Genomic DNA, 6,481 nt, shown 5'->3' with positions numbered 1-6,481 from the left:
ATGAAGGCCAGCCGAAGAGATGTAGATCTTCTAGTCAGTTGGAGGATGTCGGGAGTAGTTTTAGGTCCCCACTTTCAGCTACTACTATTATTTCACCATCGCGGAGGCCGCGTTATGAGAGGCCGGCTTATTCTGAATTAGGTAATAATTCAAGGGCTTCGGATTTTCAGCACCGAAGAGAATCAACGCAGATAAGGATGCCCTCTCCATGATGCAATCAGTGTAGTAGAGCCCACTCTGGACAATGTCGTCAGGGATTTGTTGTGTGTTATACATGTGGGGTTTCAGGTCACTATATGCGGGATTGCCCGATGAATGATAGAGGTGGTATGGCTCAACCCACTGGATCAGTAGCAGCTTCAGCTTTCTTGGTAAGCTTCCTAGAACGAGGCCCTCAGCCCGAGTTAGCAGAGGTAGAGGTAGAGGTGTAGCGTCTAGCTCTGGCGGTGGTCAGAACCGCATATATTCTTTGACTAGACACCAGGATCAGGAGCAGCTACCCTATGCGGATACAAGTATAATTACTAGTTGTGTGTGATTAAAAAGCTATTATTACGTATGGTGGTCGGGGTGGTATTGTGTATTTTAGCTTGCTTTGTCACAGGTTGGTAATTATATAGTACAGGAGACACTACAAGAAAAAGGCTTATCTAAGACCAACATTTAAGGATGAGTTAATAATCCCGTCTCTGAAAGTCTACTTATTGGGACGAGATTATATTCTAGTACTTAATGTTGTATTTTATTGCGAAGGTACTAAATCTGGTCCGAAAACAAATTAGTAACTGTTCCCAAATTGTAATTGAGGGGTCTTGAACGGGATTGAGTGCCCCAAATATAATACCAAAATATTAAAAAACTATTGTTTTCTCAAAGATCAAGCGCCAAAATAATTGTACTAAAATGAAAACTTTAGTTTTCACTCAAAAAAACTAGGTGCCAAAACTAAAGTAGTATATTGAAATAAATGTTCTAAAAATTAAGATAAACTCTCAAAACACAGGCCTTAAAGCTCTGCCCTAGTTTCTAGTTCTACACATCCCACTATCGGCGTACTCCTCCGTAGCTCTACCCGTCGAGTAAATCTGTGTTTTGGGAAAACACAGATTGTAGGTCTGCCATAGTTTTCCATCTCCCTTATTTTCGAATCTCAGGTATGCCTCCTATTTCGAGTTGTTCTTTTTCTTTTTTGTGTTGTACTTAATTCGCTTTATTGCTTCACTTGATTTGAGTTACTCTTGTTATTCTTCTTCTCTAATATTAATTTGGTAAAAGGTTTCACAATCTGATCTTTTTTTCTTTACTTGTATAATCAGTGGAAAGGATTAGCAAATGAAAGGGGCTTTCTTTTGTTGGGTATAGAGTTGTCATCTTCTTTGATAATACATGGGTTTTCTGCATACATATTTCCTATATGATTTGCATCCCAGATATTGCTTTCTGTATAAACATGTTTACTTATCAAAACAAAATAAAGAGGAAAGGATAAGGTATATCATAGTTTTTTTGTGAAAGAAAAAAGGAGAGATTTGTTTTGGTGTGTTTCTACTGTAATTTGACCTCTGCAATATCTACCCTCTTGATGTTCTTCCCTATTTGCCTCACACTTGTTAAAACTTACCAATTACTCAAGCCTTAGTGTTTCAATCTAAGCACCAGACCATGTCCTATTCAACTGATAGGAAATGAAATAACCCTCTTTGCCAATTAGAGTATGATTTAGCTGCTCGATAGAAATTGTACATTAGTTGGTGTTGTGCTAATAATTTATGTTCATATTGCTCAAATTTGATTAACTGCTATGGAATTATCACTGTTGCAGAGATACTAAAATTGCACTTTTCATCTGTGGAGTTTTAAATTTATCCTATAATACTGCAATAAAAGCTATCTGCCAGTTCTAAAAAAACTGACCTCGTATTTTTTTGGGATTCCTAATTGATAATTTGATTTTCAGAAGTGTATTCAAGTTTGTACTGTATTGTGTTTCTGAAAAATCATACTTCATACAGAGTGCACAGTTTGAAAAAGCTAATTATTTTATGAATGGTATATTAGTTTTACGTCTTCAGTGTTGAGATTTTGCAAGCCAAATAGGGACTAGTGCTGTTACTCCTTTTGAAAATTTTATTTTACATCTAAAAAGGTTTCGACCAAGGCCATTTACATTCTAATGGCATGATTTCTTTTATTACTACACTGTCACACATGCATTTTCTCTTATGGTTTTTTACTTTTGGCTCTTTGCAGGTTCAATATGAAACCATTAAAGACTGAAGATGAGGTGGGGTCGACTGTGAAGACTACTACCAAATATGCATTCGTCGCGCCAGGTGCTAGAGGTGTTATAGGAAAGGAATGAGGACGAGGAGTTACTTTTGGCTCTTTTGCTACGTCTTTTATCTCTTTGAGATAAATATCAAAGTTCTTTTTGAACTGCTTCAATATTATTTTTACTAGGTTGATCAGTTAATATGCTACAAATTTTCTTGACACTTGTTATATCCGCTCCTTCCTTGGTAAAACTGTTACATTACAGAGCACCATATAAGTTGGATCAAGAGCACCATCTCAACCCATGTTTTGATTCGCTGCTCAACAATCACAAGTCCACCCTACGACATCACCTGTTTCAACTGAATGACCATTGTTTTTGTCTGCTGACCAGGTTAGTAACAATATGCCCGACTTTTTAATTTATTTATTTTTACCTATTGAAGTTGATAATTTAAAGTACGTTGGGTGATTCGTTTATTGAACATTGTTCAGTGGGAGGCTTCTTTGAAGAATTTTACCCTCCCCTCTTTCGTTAGGTACCTCTTCTTCAATGTATATAGTGAGTAAAATTTGATGTACTACCTCTACTACTACTTCACAAATGGTATTTTGTGTTGTATTTTAAGTCTTAATGGTATTATGTATGGTTTCCTTATTAGATGTTTTCAGAAATTCCTATCAATACATGAAAGAGCAATTTAAAACAGATGGAAAAAAACCATATTGTTGTTAACTCTTGTTGCCTTTTTATGTGTTTCCAGTTTAACTTTTGTGATCCCTTATCCTAACCAAATGATGGAACTTGTCTTTATCTATAGTTAACTTAGTTGCAGAGAGGAAATGGAACAAATGGAGAGGATACTTGCATGCACAATGTGTGAAAAATAATCCAATCCAACAGGCTCTTAAGAATATGCCAAAGGGAGCAGACAAGAAAGAATGGGAGTGGTTAGTAAAAGAACATTTTACTTCAGAAAGTTTTCAGGTATGTCTAGTGATTTACTAGTCTATTTCACCCAATCATCTGTAGCCTTAGAAGATGAGATGAAAGAAATTAAGAAAATAAAAGAATTCTTTGCCGCTCAACAATCATATGCCCCGCCGACGACATCGCCCGTTTCAACTGAATGACCACTGTTTTTGTCTGCTAACCAAGTTAGTAACAATATACCCGACTTTTTAATTTAGTTTGTTGATTTGCGTATAGTCAATTTCTATCTAACACTGATTCTAGCAGTTGCTTGACTTCACCACTAATGATGCTTGTTTCTAGCTCCGTACATGCTCTAAAAGATTGCTATTGCTCTGTGATCTGTTTGACATGTGTGTTTGTCATTTCTATTTTTTACCTTGTTTCTCTAGCATATCAGATCTCTTTCAGCTTATTTGTGATACCTGGCCATGGTTGGGCTGTATTTGAGGCTTTGCAAGAATACCTTGTTGTTGTTGTTGCTGAGTAATTGCCTTAAGAATACCTCCTGTTGTTGCTACTGCTTGCAAATTTCCACCTGAAGCCTGAATTTGTGAATAGCACTAAGCTGATCCAACTGACTAGTACCGTGTATTTTACCACTTGTAGGAGTGCCATCATGTTTCTTAGTATTGGATTGCTTTTAATAGTGAGAACTTTCCTTTGGAGTTGCATTATCCTTGTACAACTCCAGCCCTACAGTTCTATTGGGATCTTGATATGTCAACCTCCTGCTCCTTGTGCTGCTGCTTTTGTGTATTGTCATCAGTATGCTATATGACTTTTGATAGGTATTTTTGTTGTTGTTTTGCATAAACTGGTGCTGCATCATGTTTTACCTAATTTGTTACTAGCGAATGATAAATGCAGTTCAGGCAGCTAGCTACTAAAGCTTAATCATATGCTTCCACCATCTCTTTCAATCGAACTTATGTAAAATCACTTTCTTACTACTTAACTGTTTGACAAGTACTCAAGGGATTTTGTGAAACTCATTCACTTGCAAGTTGCAAATCTTAAAGTTCGATATTAAGATCTATGATGATCAATGTGCATTTAGATAGTATTAAAGAAATCGACAAAGTTCACAAGGAAAGTACACTTTTAACCCTATCCTCTATGCTTTATTCCTTCTATACAATTTAGTAGTCTTTTCCTATCTATGAATATGAATAGGACAGATAAACTTTTAGCTATTCGAAGGGTGGCACTGATAGTGTTCATTTCGTTGAAGGTTAACTTAGTTGATGACTTCAACATACTACAAAAATACACTTGATAAGAGGAAAAAAACTTACTACACAACGCTTGTCTGAAGCCAGATTAACTCATCTGGTCAGTGGTCAGTTTGATGTTACTTCAAAGTCATGTATCATTCAGTTATATCTTGCAGAGAGATCTGATGATTCGTTATGCCATTGGGAGATGGCTTAGGTTTATACTGAATATGTAGAAACAATTTCTGATTGATTAGACTAAGTAGTTTCAGTTTAGAATTTAAACGCAGTCGCTTGTTCTATTGTTCATGCAATCGCAGTTTCTCTTCCCTTTTTTATTTTGGTGCGAGTTGTTAAGACTGATGAAATTCTCTATTCGGAATTGAAGCACATACGAAGTTGCGACAGCTTGTGCACTAATTTGTATTATAGACGGCCCAATTCTTGATGAGTCTAGCCGTCTGATTCGTTTCTTAACTCTTCAAGATGCTGATATGCTGGTCTGCAAACGAGTTGAGCAAAGTTAGACTGCTGCTAATTATGTAAAAGTTGTTAGTCAGGAGGACTTCAATCGTTTAGGTTACAATGGTTCCAACGGATTGCTCCCTTCCCAAAATGGCAATGGTTATAGCCGAAGATACAATCCTACATTTCAGAATGGCATTGGTTTTGACAATGGTAATGGGCTTTGGTCTAGTGAACAAGGTTTTGCAATTGGAGGACAAGAGAAACTAAGTCGGTTAAATGGTTATCTCTCAGAATTAGCTGCTGCTGCTTTTGTTTGCCGAGTAAGTCCCAAAAACACTTGTGTTTTCAGTAGGTAGTAGTCGTTTGAATTATTCTTTTACCATGCTTTGTCCTATTCATTATAACCTGTTACTGATGAATCTAGAAGATACTAAGGAAGATTACAGATTCTCTTGTACTTTTTTTTTAAATTTCTTATGATAAGCCTTTGCAGTAGAGATATGTGCATTTCATGAATAGACAATTCTTTATATTTTACATTAGTGTTTAACATTGTGCCGTTCATCTTAAATATCCACTCTCCTAGTGGTCTTCCATCTTAGTTGCTTTAAACGTGTAAATTTTCATTCTCTAGAATATTGTCACCTCACCTATTAGCGTGATATCTTTTTCTTGTCAAAACTCATTCAAATTATATATTCCCATTTCCATCACGGAGGTGTTCAAAGAGTGCACCTGCTGGATGGCACTATTGGTGGAGTTTTACTAAAGGAATTGTTCTAAAGAGATGGAGTTGGGTCAATGGTTGCTAGGTATGAACATTCTGAAGAATATTAGTTGTGATTACTGTTTCAAGACCTGTTAAGTCGCAATTGCCAAATTTGGATCATTACCTGAATAAGCGGTATAACTACTACTAGTGTAGAATTTATATATCTTATCTTACTAATAGTTATTCAAGTCTTTACAAAATTTTGTACTTACAGGTTTTGAAGATTGAATTTGACAAGCCAAGATGGAAGTTTAGAAGATGCAGAAGCTCATTATTTTGCTAGGAATGTTATGCACTCGCTATCGTAGTCTAGCTCAAGTGTTAGCGATGTTTTTTTGTTAAGCTGTCGAGAAAATATTGAAACTAACATCATGGGATGTTAACAATTTTACTGTAATTAATAACTCTATCTTCATATTTATATATATAACGCTTTTGTATCTAGATGTTTTAGTAGGAATCCGATATTTATTGACAAAATAATTTTTTTGGGACATCGAGCTTTCGAGACGACTTGTCGTCAATAAGAGACCAGAAATATGGTCGTGAAAATTAGTACAACTATTGCAAATAAGTACAATTACTGCAAATAAGCACCAGTAATGCTCATCTCTAAAGATAATCTAGGACCAGTAACATTTGGTCGCTAAAAAGGTTTAACGATCGGAAATCATTTATTTATGATGATATTAATCATCCATTAGGGATGAGATATGTAGTCTCTAAAAGTTTTTAACGACCAGATATATTACCGTCTCAAAAGACTTTTAACGACCA

General features: G+C 35.8%; 1 long non-coding RNA gene across 1 annotated transcript; it reads left to right on the top strand.

Moving 5' to 3' along the window:
* The first annotated feature begins 946 nt into the window (after positions 1 to 946).
* LOC132608948 (uncharacterized) lies at positions 947 to 6,120 on the top strand. Its single transcript, XR_009570626.1, has 3 exons — positions 947 to 1,154; positions 2,251 to 5,744; positions 5,919 to 6,120. It is a non-coding gene; the product is annotated as an uncharacterized LOC132608948 (long non-coding RNA).
* Positions 6,121 to 6,481: the final 361 nt, after the last annotated feature.

Source organism: Lycium barbarum, chromosome 9 (assembly GCF_019175385.1).
Source record: "Lycium barbarum isolate Lr01 chromosome 9, ASM1917538v2, whole genome shotgun sequence".
NCBI lineage: Eukaryota > Viridiplantae > Streptophyta > Magnoliopsida > Solanales > Solanaceae > Lycium > Lycium barbarum.
The sequence above is the reverse complement of the archived record's forward strand: the minus strand, read 5'-3'. Positions and strand labels throughout refer to the sequence as shown.